The sequence below is a fragment of the Suncus etruscus genome, chromosome 2, assembly GCF_024139225.1.
Source record: "Suncus etruscus isolate mSunEtr1 chromosome 2, mSunEtr1.pri.cur, whole genome shotgun sequence".
Classification (NCBI taxonomy): domain Eukaryota; kingdom Metazoa; phylum Chordata; class Mammalia; order Eulipotyphla; family Soricidae; genus Suncus; species Suncus etruscus.
This window is the reverse complement of record NC_064849.1, coordinates 711,370-724,282: the sequence shown is the minus strand read 5'-3', so window position 1 is coordinate 724,282 and position 12,913 is coordinate 711,370.

Below are 12,913 nucleotides of genomic sequence, written 5' to 3'. Positions count from 1 at the left end.
GTGGTGCATATCTGCCTGTTTTCATGTCTTGTGGATGAGGTCAGCCTGGAGAGTGGGTAGTGATACTGTAGTCACGCTGGCAACTGTTTAAGACCCTGCACAATTTCAATTTCATGCAATTTTCCACGTGTGGTTTTGTCTGTCTGTTCTCTGTTTTTGTTTTGGGGTCACTCCTGGTGGAGCTCAGGGGTTCCTCCTAGCTCCGCACTCAGGAATCACTCCTGGAAACCTCGGGAGACCCCCGTGGGATGTTGGGGATCCAAACCAGGTTGGCCGTGTATAACGCCAAGGCCCTCCAGTCCCTTCCAGGTGTTTTATTTTGTGTCTACACCCAGGCCCTTACACACAGTCACTCTGTGCGCAAGGATTGTTTCTTTTTCATATATATATATATATATAAGATGCTCAGGGATTACTCCTGGCTGTCTGCTCAGAAATAGCTCCTGGCAGGCACGGGGGACCATATGGGACACCGGGATTCGAACCAACCACCTTTGGTCCTGAATCGGCTGCTGGCAAGGCAAACACCGCTGTGCTATCTCTCCGGGCCCGCAGGGAGAGTTGAACGTGGGTCTCCATCGTGCAAAGCCTGTCTCCCTCCCTCCCTCTCCTGCTCTCTTCTCTTTCTCACCAAGTGCTTGAGCATTTCAGTCTCTCCAATCCTCCCCAGCCCTTGCGAAGGTTGATTTGGCCGTCTGGGAGTCAGGGCGTGGGGTCTCTCTTTGTCCCTTCTCATGTGGGGTTTGGAGTGCTGAGAGCAGGGGCCTTCCTCAAGTGTTCCCCAAAATGAAGAACTCCAGGACAGTGACTAAGTGGAGGATCTGGGGGGATGGTTCCTTCCACCTAGGGTGCCATTGCTTGAGAGATCATTTTCTTTTCCTGAAAAGGGAGCAGGAGGCCAAATAAGTTTGGGCACCACCTCTGGAGGAGGGCGGTCCGCTTAGACAACACTCAGGTTTCACTCTCCTTACTCATCTTCTTCCCAAGATGGAATGGGAGTCTAGATGGAGGCAAGCGGAGCACGAGGGTGAGAATCTGGGAAGAGAGCGAGAATGATCCTACAGAGAGATGAATGAGTGCAGCTCATCTTCAGGCTAAGCCAAGAGAAGGTCAAAGCCAAGAAGGAAATTGTAGCTAGAGGAAGCTGGCTCAGAGAACGAGGTCTTGCCCAAAGCCACACCGTCAGTCATCAAACCCAGGTCTTTTTCTATTTGTTTGTTTTGGCGACACTCGGGTTTCTCCTGCCTGCACTCAGAAATCACTTCTGGCAGGCTCAGGAGACCATATATGCGATGCCGGGGATGCGAACCCTGGTTGGCCGTGTGCAAGACAAATGTCCTACTCTCTGTGTTATCGCTCTGGCCCCAAGTCTTGTGGGGTTTTTTGTTCTTTTTTTTTAGAAGGTAGACAAGTTTATCGGAAAGTAGAGGAGCAAGGAGAAGGAACTCCCAACGTGGAGAAAAATTTAGTATAGGACTAAGTTCTATGGCTCCTATTTTTACGAGGATTTATAGTAAAACTGAGTTTTCATGCCCTTGGCTTTATAAGCCCTTTGCTTTCTTTATCAATGGATTAAAAAAGTTACAAAGAATGTCAGGATCCCACAAAATAGAATAGTCTCACTCATCTGTGGGATTTAAGAAAAATAAAAGACAGTATGGTAATAATGCCTAGAGACAATAGAGATGAGGGCTGGAAGGACTAGGCCACAAAGAGTGGTGAGTGCAGTTAGAGAAAGAACTACTCTAACAGCAACCCTAACAAGGATAGTGTTGCATTAGTTAATTAAGGATGACAAATTAATCATCTGAACTATGGTTTTAGGTGTAGGAAATTAGTGGGTAGTTATATTTTACTCATAGTTGGCGATGGATGGTGAAGGATTTCTTTCTGCCATCCCAGGCCACGTGGCTCAGCAACCCCCATGAACCGGCAGGTTCCAGGCCCAGGTGATCGGCGTAATCAAGACTCACTTACATGCAGGCATTAGGAAGCATCATTTTTAGTCATGCCCTGACCACCACAGGTGTGTGGCCTATCTCATAACCTTTCAAGCATTCGGCCATTCTTAGCCCTGCATCTTTTTTTTTTTTTTGGTTTTTGGGCCACACCCTGTGACGCTCAGGGGTTACTCCTGGCTATGCGCTCAGAAGTCGCTCCTGGCTTGGGGGACCATATGGGATGCCGGGGGATCGAACCGAGGTCCGTCCTAGGCTAGCGCAGGCAAGGCAGGCACCTTACCTCCAGCGCCACCGCCCGGCCCCAGCCCTGCATCTTATAATTCAGTCATCTTCCTCAGAGAGCCCAGCAGGGCCAAAAGGCAAAGACCCTTAATCCCCTGGCTTCTGGGTTTATCTACCTATTCCAAGACCCCTCCCAGGAATGGGCCTGGTCTTGCAGATAAGGTCACACCTATTATCCGGTTCCCAAGACCCCTCCCAGAAATGGGTGGGTCTCAGATAGGTACCCTACAGATAGAGAGAAATACAATGCCTGCCTTAAAGACATGCAGGGGGTTGGAGGAGGTAGGAAATGGGGGGACAATGGTGGCAGGAAAGTGACACTGGTGAAGAGGGGTGTGCATTTTATGGCCGAAACCCAAGAGTCCTTTGGCTTTGGTCACTTGTTTGGGCCAAGCCCAGATCTTAGAAGGACCGGCCTTACTACAGAGTCACTACCCTGCCTGGGTCTCCACCCCAGGGTTTCTTTTCTTTTCTTTTCTTTTCTTTTTTTGGCCACACTCATGGCACTGAGGGGTTACTCCTGCACTCAGAAATCATTCCAGGCAGGCTCAGAAGACCATATGGGATGCCGGGATTGAACCAGGTCTGTCCTGGGTTAGCTTTGTGCAAGGCAAACTATTCTATCGCTCCAGCCTCCACCCCAGGGTTTGAATCGAGGTTTGCTTGGCTCCAAAAAGTGTGTTTGACCTGCTCTCCTACAGAAACCTCCCCTCTGGAGGCCACCATGGCCTGGAGATCAGAGAGGTGGGCAAGTAGACTGTGTGAAAAGCATCCATGTTTTTTAGGCCTAAGGTTTTTTCTTTCTATTTCCACCATTTTAATTTTTTTGTTTTGGTTTTTGGGTCACACCTGGTGGTGCTCAGGGGTTACTCCTGCTCTACACTCAGAAATCACTTCTGGCAGGCTCGGGGGACCATATGGGATGCTGGGATTCAAACCACCGTCCTTCTTCATGCAAGGCAAACACACTATCTCCATGCTATCTCTCCGGCTCCATCTATTTCCCCCATATTTTGCTGTGCCTATGCAAACAAACACATAAAAACAAAATAACAACAAACAAACAAACAAAAACCCTGCCACACCACCTTTTTATGAATATATATATATATATATATATATATATATATATATATATTTTGTTTTTTGGGGGGTCACAACTGGCTGTGCTCAGGGGTTACTCCTGGCTGTCTGCTCAGAAATAGCTCCTGGCAGGCACGGGGGACCCTATGGGACACCGGGATTCGAACCCACCACCTTTGGTCCTGGATCAGCTGCTTGCAAGGCAAACACCGCTGTGGTATCTCTCCAGGCCCATGAATATATTTTTTAAATCTCTTATCTTTGTTGTTGTTGTTGTTTTTGTTTTTGGGTCACCCCGGCAGTTCTTAAGGGTTATTCCTGGCTCTATGCTCAGAAATAGCTCCTGGCAGGCACTGGACCATATAGGATGCCGGGATTTGAACCATCATCCTTCTGTGTTCAAGGCAAATGCCCTACCACTATGCTATCTCTCTGGCCCCCCACATTTCTTCTCTTTTGAATTGGGGCTCCCACCTTTCTATAGAACCCTGGAACACAGATTACTTTATTTTACCACATATTCCCGCACTTTTATTTAATTTTTTTTTTATAAAACTAAGAGAAAAGGAATAAAGAAAGGCTGGGAGCCAGGGTCCAAGTGGTCTCAGATATATTGGAGGAAAAATAAATAAGGACAGAACTAAATATGCAAGTCAAACTCAACAATAATAGAATCAAGAAACCTACACTTTATTTTTTTGTTTGTTTATTTATTGGTTTTTGGGCCACACCTGGTGATGCTCAGGGGTTACTCGTGGCTATGGGCTCAGAAATCGCTCCTGGCAGGCTCGGGGGACCATATGGGACACCAGGGATTGAACCCAGGTCCATCCTGGGTCAGCCATGTTAAGGCAAACGCCCTACTGCTGTGCTATCGCCTTGGCCCAAGGGACCTAAACTTTAACAATCTAAACTTAAGGGGGCCTGATAGACTGGCAGGCCAGGGGGCAGAGGGTGGTGGGATGGGATGCATTCTGAGGCCATGGGTGGAGGGCGGTTGACACTGGGGGTGGGAAGGGCCCTGACTCATTGTAGATCTCATATTCAACTAGGAAGGACTCTGTAGATCACAACTGTTTCAATAAATTAAATTAAAATAAAATAAAAAAGCATTCACTTTGAGGCATGAGCAAGGGACTGAGGGCCACTTGGCCGTGAGGAGAGAGTTCGCAGTGGTGGGGTCTGGACTGTGGGAGGGCTTCATTCGCCGCTTGTCGGCTTTGAGTTTAGAAATATTCTAGGATTCAAGCAGGCATCGATGCACAGACCAGCATTTTTTGGACTCACCCTTTCATTGAGAAACAATGAATATTTAGGAAAGATGGAGCCTGCATGTCGTCCTAGAACTAGTGCGCAAACACGTCCAACGGGGCAAGGTTGAATTTGATGTGTTTGCATCTTCAACGCAACGAAGAACTTCAAGGGGTCCCATGAAGTTTTTCCGTCTTCAGAATCTTTGTCCTCTGGGTTTGGTGTTTGAGGCAATACCTGGCTGGGGGTGACCGAGGGCAACCTCCGTCCTTGTGCCCAAGGCCATCCTGTTAGTGCTTGGGAGAATCAAACAGGCTCTCCTGCATGCTAGCCTGTTACCCCACCTGGGGACTATTGAGGGGTATTACTTCGAGATCTCTTCGGTTATCACAGAACCATAGAACATGAAACATCTTGTTCTGCCTCATATTTCTATGTCTTCCGACAAACTGAGGGGGAAAAAAGTGAACGAGACCCAGCAAGTGGTCTCAGGAGCATAGAGTGGAAATAAAAAATGATCAGACCTAAATACCCAGCCCAAAGTCAACAACAATAGAATCAAGAGACCCAAACTGGGCCGGAGAGATAGCATGGAGGTAAGGCATTTGCCTTGCATGCAGAAGGTCGATGGTTCGAATCCCAGCATCCCATAGGGTCCCCCGAACCTGCCAGGAGCGATTTCTGAGCGTAGAGCTGGAAGTAACCCCTGAGCACTGCCGGGTGTGACCCCAAAGCAAAAACAAAACAAACAAACAAAGATACCCGAGCCTCACACAAAATGGACCTGTTACACCTGCAGTCCAGGGGGCAAAGTGGGGAGGTCTGGGAGGCGTGCTGGGAAGAGTGGCAGAAGCATGCTGGGACTATGGCGGAGGGAGGGCAACGCTGGTGGGCAATGGCCCAAATTCACTCTCACTATGTATCTAAAATACAACTGTGGAAGACTTGTAATCCACATTGGTCTCAATAAAAATTAAAACAAACAAAAAAAGACAGTTATTGGGACCTGAAAGCACTGCAGACACGCTTGGCTTCTAGGAACCCCAAACTTGATCCTCCACACCTTTGGGAGTGGCCCCTGAGCACTGAGCATGGATGAAGTCCCCCCAAAAAGATCCAAACCCAAACCAAATCATATCATAAAAGTAAGTTTGAGGGCCCGGAGAGATAGCACAGCGGTGTTTGCCTTGCAAGCAGCCGATCCAGGACCAAAGGTGGTTGGTTCGAATCCCGGTGTCCCATATGGTCCCCTGTGCCTGCCAGGAGCTATTTCTGAGCAGACAGCCAGGAGTAACCCCTGAGCACCGCCGGGTGTGACCCAAAAACCAAAAAAAAAAAAAAAAAAGTAAGTTTGAGGGGCTTCACCTGGCAGGGCTTGGGACTATTTCCAGTATGGCCCCTAGGGGTCCCCCTAGTGATACAGCAAATCATGCTGTGCTGAAGAGGGAACCCAGGGCTTGGACCACAGCTAACAGCAGCAACAACAGGGAAGGAAGAATTTTTCAAAGTGTTAATTTAAGTTTGAAATTAATGTTTTTTTAAGGTCACACCTGGCAGAGTTTGGGGTGTTACTTCCAACTCTGTGTTCTGGGGAGGTCCTTCCCCCTGCGTGCTGGGGGACCTTATGTGGTGCTGTGGTTCCAACCAGTGTTAGTTTTGCAAGCAAAACAAGTGCCTTGAGCTGGAGCAATAGCCCAGCGGAGATGGCAGTATGGCCTTGCATGCCGCTGACCCAGATTAGATCCTCGGGTCCCCTAGAGTCCCCTGAGGCCACCTGGAGTGATTCCTGAGCGCAGAACCAGGAGTAACTCCTGAGCACCTCTGGGTGTGGCCCCCCAAAACCAAACCCAAATCACAAAAAAGCAAGTGCCCATACTAAGCCCTGTACTGTCTCTCTGGTCCAATTGCTCTGTTTGCAGTTTGCTCTGTGGGTTGGAGTGGGAAGGCTGAGCTGACAGAATTTAACCAGTTAGTCCACTGTGGCTGGTGTCTCTCTGGGCTTTGGCGCATAAAACGCGGGTAATTTGGGGCCAGAGAGAAAGCACACCGGTAGGGCAGTTTGCTCTATCCCCAGCATCCCAGATGGTCTCCCAAGCCCGCCAGGAGCAATTTCTGAGCTCAGCACCAGGAGGAACTCTGAACGCCACCAGGTGTGGCCCCCAAACAAAGAACAAACAAACAAACAAACAAAAAAATAGGTGCTTTCTCTCTGCCAACACAAATCCCTTGAGAGATGGAATTTCTGCAACCGGCTTGATTTAAAAAATTAGTAACTGAAACCCAGCTACAAACACGCTTGTAAGCATGGTGCTTAAGTAAATATGTTAACTTTAAAGAATTGCCCGAGCTGTTTGCTCAAGAGAGAGAGGCTCGGATTCTGGAACAATCGAGGTGGCTCGCAGGAAATTGTTACCCCGGAGAGGAAGCAATTGGGCTTAAGCGAGAGGAATTGGAGACTGAGGCGCAGGCCTGGCTGGGCACCTCTGCTGCGTGGAGCTCGATCGCCCCCTGCTGACGGTCGCGAGGACGACAGCGCTGCCGGCCGGTGGCGGGTCCTCCCTAACAGGCCCTTTTGGGGCCCAGGCCATGGCATCACTGTGGGCGGGCCCGGATCCAGGCAGGCAGGGGTCAGGACGTGCAAGGAAGTTTGAGGAGCCTCCTGCCCTCTCAGAGTAGACCGCATAACTTGGCTGAATGCATAAATCCTTGTGGCTATGAAACACCACGATGCCTCAGATTTGATGTATTTATTTTCGTTATTCTGTTAAATATTATGTATTATTTTTTATTCATAGTACAGTCATTTCAAGCATCTCATATTCAAAACACCAATCGCTCCACCAGTAGGGCCTTCTCTTCACCACCCACCACCGTGGCCTGCCCCCATACAAACAAACGGAGTTTGCAAATGCAAAATGGAATGATCAGGTCAGAGGAGTCGGAGAGATAGCAGGAGCGATTTCTGAGCGTAGAGCCAGGAGGAACCCCTGAGTGCTGACGGTGTGACCCAAAAACCCAAAAAAAAAAATTAGGTCAGGGGCTTACAAGGGAGATTTCTACGGAACTTTCCCATCAGATTTGCCGGGACATTACTGGAATGACACCACTAGGAAATGCTGAGATGTCCCATGGCCACAAGTAGCTGCGTTGGTCCAGGAGCTACAGAATTGAAACTGACTTGTGGGTTGAAGTTGGATAAGGTGACGTCTCAGAACTCGGCTGTTTCTGTCAGTGTATACTGGGTGTGGACGTGAGCTGTCATGGGCTCACACAGAAAGGGGAATCTGCCCCCAACAGGGTCCCAGAGGGGTCACCCTGGACCAGACTAGGAAGAATTAATTTCATTATTTTCATTACCTTTTTTTGGTCACACCTGGCAGCACTCAGGGGTCCCTCCTGGCAGGCTTGGGGGACCCTATGGGATGCTGGGATTTGAACCACCGTCCTTCTGCATGTAAAGCAAATGCCTTACCTCCATGCTATCTCTCCAGCCCCACTTCCATTATCTTTTGTTTTGTTTTGTTTTGTTTTGGGGCCACACCCAACAAAATTCAGGGGTTACTCGTGGCTCTGCATTCAGAAATTGCTTCTGGTAGGCTTGGGGAACCATGTGAGATGCCGGGATTCGAACCACCTTTTGTCCTGGAACAGCTGCAGGCAAGGCAAACACCCTGCTGCTGTGCTATCACTACGGCCTCTGGTTTTCTTTTTCCTTTTTTTTTTTTTTGATTTTTTTGGGCAACATCCAGTGACACACAGGGGTTCCTCCTGGCTCTGCGCTCAGAAATTGCTCCTGGCTTGGGGGACCCTATGGGACACTGGGGGATCAAACTGCGGTCCTGTCCATGCGAGGCAGACACCCTACTACTTGCACCACTGCTCCAGCCCCCAGTCTCTGGTTTTCATCATGGCAGCTAAAGGCTGGTGCCTCAAATATCTAGAAAATTCTAGGAAATCATCAGAAGAGGCCGTGTTGAAATTCTAACTCACAATGTTAGAATTGGAAGGAATGGGGGCCGGGCGGTGGCGCTCGAGGTAAGGTGCCTGCCTTACCTGTGCTAGCCTAGGAGACGGACCGCGGTTCGATCCCCTGGCATCCCATATGGTCCCCCAAGCCAGGAGCGACTTCTGAGCGCATAGCCAGGAGTAACCCCTGAGCGTCACCGGGTGTGGCCCAAAAACCAAAAAAAAAAAAAAGAATTGGAAGGAATGTTAGAATTTGGGGAAGACTGGGCATTTTGGTGAGGGGGTGCCTGGGTTTTGAGAGTACGGCATTAGCATCTATACCACATGACTCTGGAGAGGGTCAGTGACTGCCATAGTGTGTCAGAACTCAATTTAACAGGAACTTCATGGGCCCAGCATTTCAGAAAGAAAACACGTGTTCCTCAGGCAGTGCTACTCTATGTAATTTTGTGAAAACAGTCAAATGGACTCAAAATATTTCCCCCATGCCCCAAGGAGACATGTGTTATCAGCCTTCACAGAAGCAGAAGCCAGCGCAGAGACACTCAGTAAGGGCCAGTTCCACGGTGGCCACACAGCAGCTTGTGGTGACGTTGGAGTTGAAAGTTGGGTTTTCAGTCACTAGAAATGGGGTAGGAGGGTGGATCTGGGCTGCGGGATTTAACTAACTGTTTTAACAAGTGATCTTGGGAAATAAAACCCTGAGTGCCAAGCCCTGAGGCTGAGCATTTCCTGTTTCACTGTGTGGATCTCTCCTTCCAACATGGATGACTTCCTGTTACTCAGCAAGGAAGGGGAAGCCATTTTGGCTCCCACACGGTTTTGTTTGTCCAAGAGGAGGAAGGGAGTCGGAGCAGGTGGGGGTGGTGAGGTGGTCCCTGAGGTGGTCCTTGAGGCCAAGTGCTAGAAAAAATGAGAGTTCAGGGTGGCTGGACAGAGGAGTCGAGGCATCAATGGCCTTGAAAGTCAGAATCTTCAAAGCTAGGACTGAAGGGTGGGATGGAGCAGGGGGGCAGGGGTTCTCCTGAGGGAGTTTTCAAACAGTGTGACTGAAGGGAAGGGACAGTCACATAACAATGACCCAACCCTGGCCAGAATGATAGCACAGCAGTAGGGCATTTGCTTTGCACACTGCCCTGATGGACCTGGGTTCAATTCCTGGCATCCCATATGATCCCTGAGCCACTAGGAGCAATTTCCTTTTTTTTTTTTTTTTTGTTTTTGTTTTTGTTTTTTGGGTCACACCCAGCAGCACTATGCTCAGAAATCACCCCTGGCAGGCACAGGGGACCATATGGGATACCGGGATTCGAACCACTGTCCTTCTGCATAAAAGGCAAACGCCTTACCTCCATGCTATATCTCCGGCCCCCAGGAGCAATTTCTGAGCATAAAGCCAAGTGTAACTCCTGAGTGTTGCTGAGTGTGGCCCTAAAAGCAAAGCAAAACAAAACAAAACACCCAAACCCAAAACAACAACAACAAAACAAAGCAAAAACAGTGACCTAACCCTGGCAAACTTTGTCTTTTACCTCATTTATCCATCCTAATAGCACACAGGTGGGTAGCATTTTTTACACTAGAGAAGATTATGAAGTAGAATTGCTTCACATAGGCCTGCCCCGCTTCGATCCCGGGCATCGCCGATGGTCCCTCAATCTCGTCAGGAGTGAATTCTGGGTGCAGAGCCAGGAGTAAACTCTGAGTACTGCCGGGTGTGGGTCCAAAACAAAACAAAAATGTGCTGAGAAATAAATTAGCTGAACTGAGCACAGAAGCTGGATTTCTTATTATCTCTGGGCTTGTCATGTGTTTGATTTGGAACAATTGTCAGCACCCCCCCCCCCCCCAGCATACTTTTTTAATATACCCTTTAGAATTCGGAATGGGGTAGGAAGCCATCTGTGTCTGTGTCTGTGAAGTAAGTGGGATTGACCTGTTTGGGCATGGATAGGTGCGTTCTGGGTCCTCTGCAGGTCCAGTGTGTGTGTGGGGAGTCTGGGGGGGGTGGGCTTCTTCCCTTACCCTTAGCTAAACCCCACCTCCAGCTTGGTCAGTTGTTTTAGAAGACCCCAAAGAGGCCAGAAGTCCAATAATTGTGGACTCTGGGCCTCTCTACCAGACTCCCTCTGGCGCCCTCCTGAGGCCAGAGGAGTTATTAAGTGGCTTTTGGGGCAAAAGTGGAACTGGCCGGTCCCAGCGTCATCCCTGGCTGTGGCCTGTACTAAAGAATTCTGAATTTGGACCACCCACCCCAGCTTTCTAAACTGGAGGAAAGGTGGGTGTTAGATTACACCTGGTTTTACCCAAAACAAAAATCACCCCCGGTTTCTTTATGTTTGTTTACAAGGTGGTTTCATCCTGGTTCCTTCACAACTTGGATTTATCCCAAAACAGAAATGGTCTTACTTATAAACCAGAGTGGGACTGGCTCAGGAGAGCCTGAGCTATCTGTCCTTACTCTGTCCTTACTGCCCCACCTAGGGTGGCCTCTGGACTCAATAAGAACAACAGTTCTGGCAGGCAACTATTTCTTCTTATGAAGTAGGAGGTTGTTTGGGGTTGGACAATAGCACAATGGTAGTGGTAGAACCCAGACCCAGAAGACCTCAGACCCTGAGGCTCTAACTCGACTTAAGGAACAACAAGCCTAAAGTTGCTAGAAAGTTTCCCAGACCTTGAAGCTATAAGAAGCATCAAGCCTGAAGCCGCTTGGAAGTTCGTCCACCCCTTCCCCTCCCTTCTCATTGACTGCTCTCCCTCCCTCTCCCTCCCTCGCATTCCCAGGCCAACCAAGGCCTCCTGGTTATAAAGGCCACTCTGTTTTTTCAGCCCAAATGGTATCAGACCTGATAAGGGGGGGAGGCAGGAGTTAGGACATCTGTGAGACGTGAGACGCCTGTGTAAAGGATGGATGCAGGGAATGAAAATGAAAATTGAACCGACCATATATACTGTTTCTTTGTTTTGTTTTTTATTGTTGTTTGTTTTGTTTTGGGGCCACATCTGGTGACGCTCAGGGGTTACTGCTGGCTATGTGCTCCCAATTGCTCCTGGCTATAGGATGCCAGGGATTGAACCCAGGTCCGTCCTGGGTCAGCCGCATGCAAGGCAAACACCCTACCGCTGTGCTGTCGCTCCGGTCCTGGTGTATGGAAGTTAAACTGTTTGTATTAACCAAAGAAATGCTCAGCCTGTTAACCCTATATAAACTGCCTGTTCCTGTCATACAAGGCCTTTGACTTCCACGACACTGGGCCCGGCTACAGCTGAATAAACTCCCTTTTGCATTTTGCATTATCAGAGGTGGTCTTTGACTCTCCTCAGCACCGGTTGGGTTATCTGCTCGGACCCTAACAGTAGGGCATTTGCCTTGCATGCTGCTGACCTGGGCTGGATCCAGGTTTGATTCTTGGCATCCTATATGGTCTCCTGAGCCTGCCAGGGGCAATTTCTGAGCCCAGAGCCAGGAATAACCTCTGAGCACTGTTTTTGGGTATGCCCCCTCCCCCAAAAAAAGAAGATTGTGAGACTACACGTGTTTCACTCTCAGCCTGGTCTGGATTATTTCGTGCAGTGACTCTATTTCAGACTTGTTCACCGGGAGAGATTTTATAGGTGTTTGTGGGGGGGACTTACAGTTCTGGGTTTGGCAGGTCAAGCCACTCCGCCAGACCAGACTTCTGGACTTGGCAAGGGGCTGAGAAAGTTGTCTTTTCCACCCAGAACCCCAGGTTTCAGTCCCCCCCCCCTCTGCAAAACGGGAATAACAACAGCCTCCCTGTTCCAAGAGCTGTTTCGAGGACTCAGTACATCAGAGCAGGAACCTACGGGCCACACGGATTTATTGAGCGCCTACTCCAGAGTGCAAGGCAATTTCTGTGTCCTGGGAACGCAGCGGTGGACTCAGCACTCAGCGGGTTCCATCAGTGGTTTCCTTCAGCGGGTTTCCGTTCTAGCTGGGCTGGCAGAGCTGAAATCACAGATGCAAGGCCCGACCAGACGGCACAGCAGCTCTGGTCAGTGGAAACAGGTGAGTCCAGTAGGTAATTAAAACGTTCCCTATAAAAATGGCCGAAGTAAAAAAAAAAAAAAACCCAAAAAACAACAACAACAACAAAAAAAAAATGGCCGAAGTGGTAGCACAGCAGTCGGGTATCTGCCTTGCACGCAGACAACCCTGAAAGGACCCAGGGTCGATTCCCAGCGTCCCATAGAGTCCCCTGAGAGTGCCAGGAGCAACTTCCCAGCACAGTGAGGAGTAACCCCTGAGTGCCGCTGGGCGTGGTTCCCTACCCCCCAGAAAAGTGTAGAAAACAGGCTAGGGAGGGGTTTGTGTCAGAACTCCACACGCGTCAGACTCTGGTTTC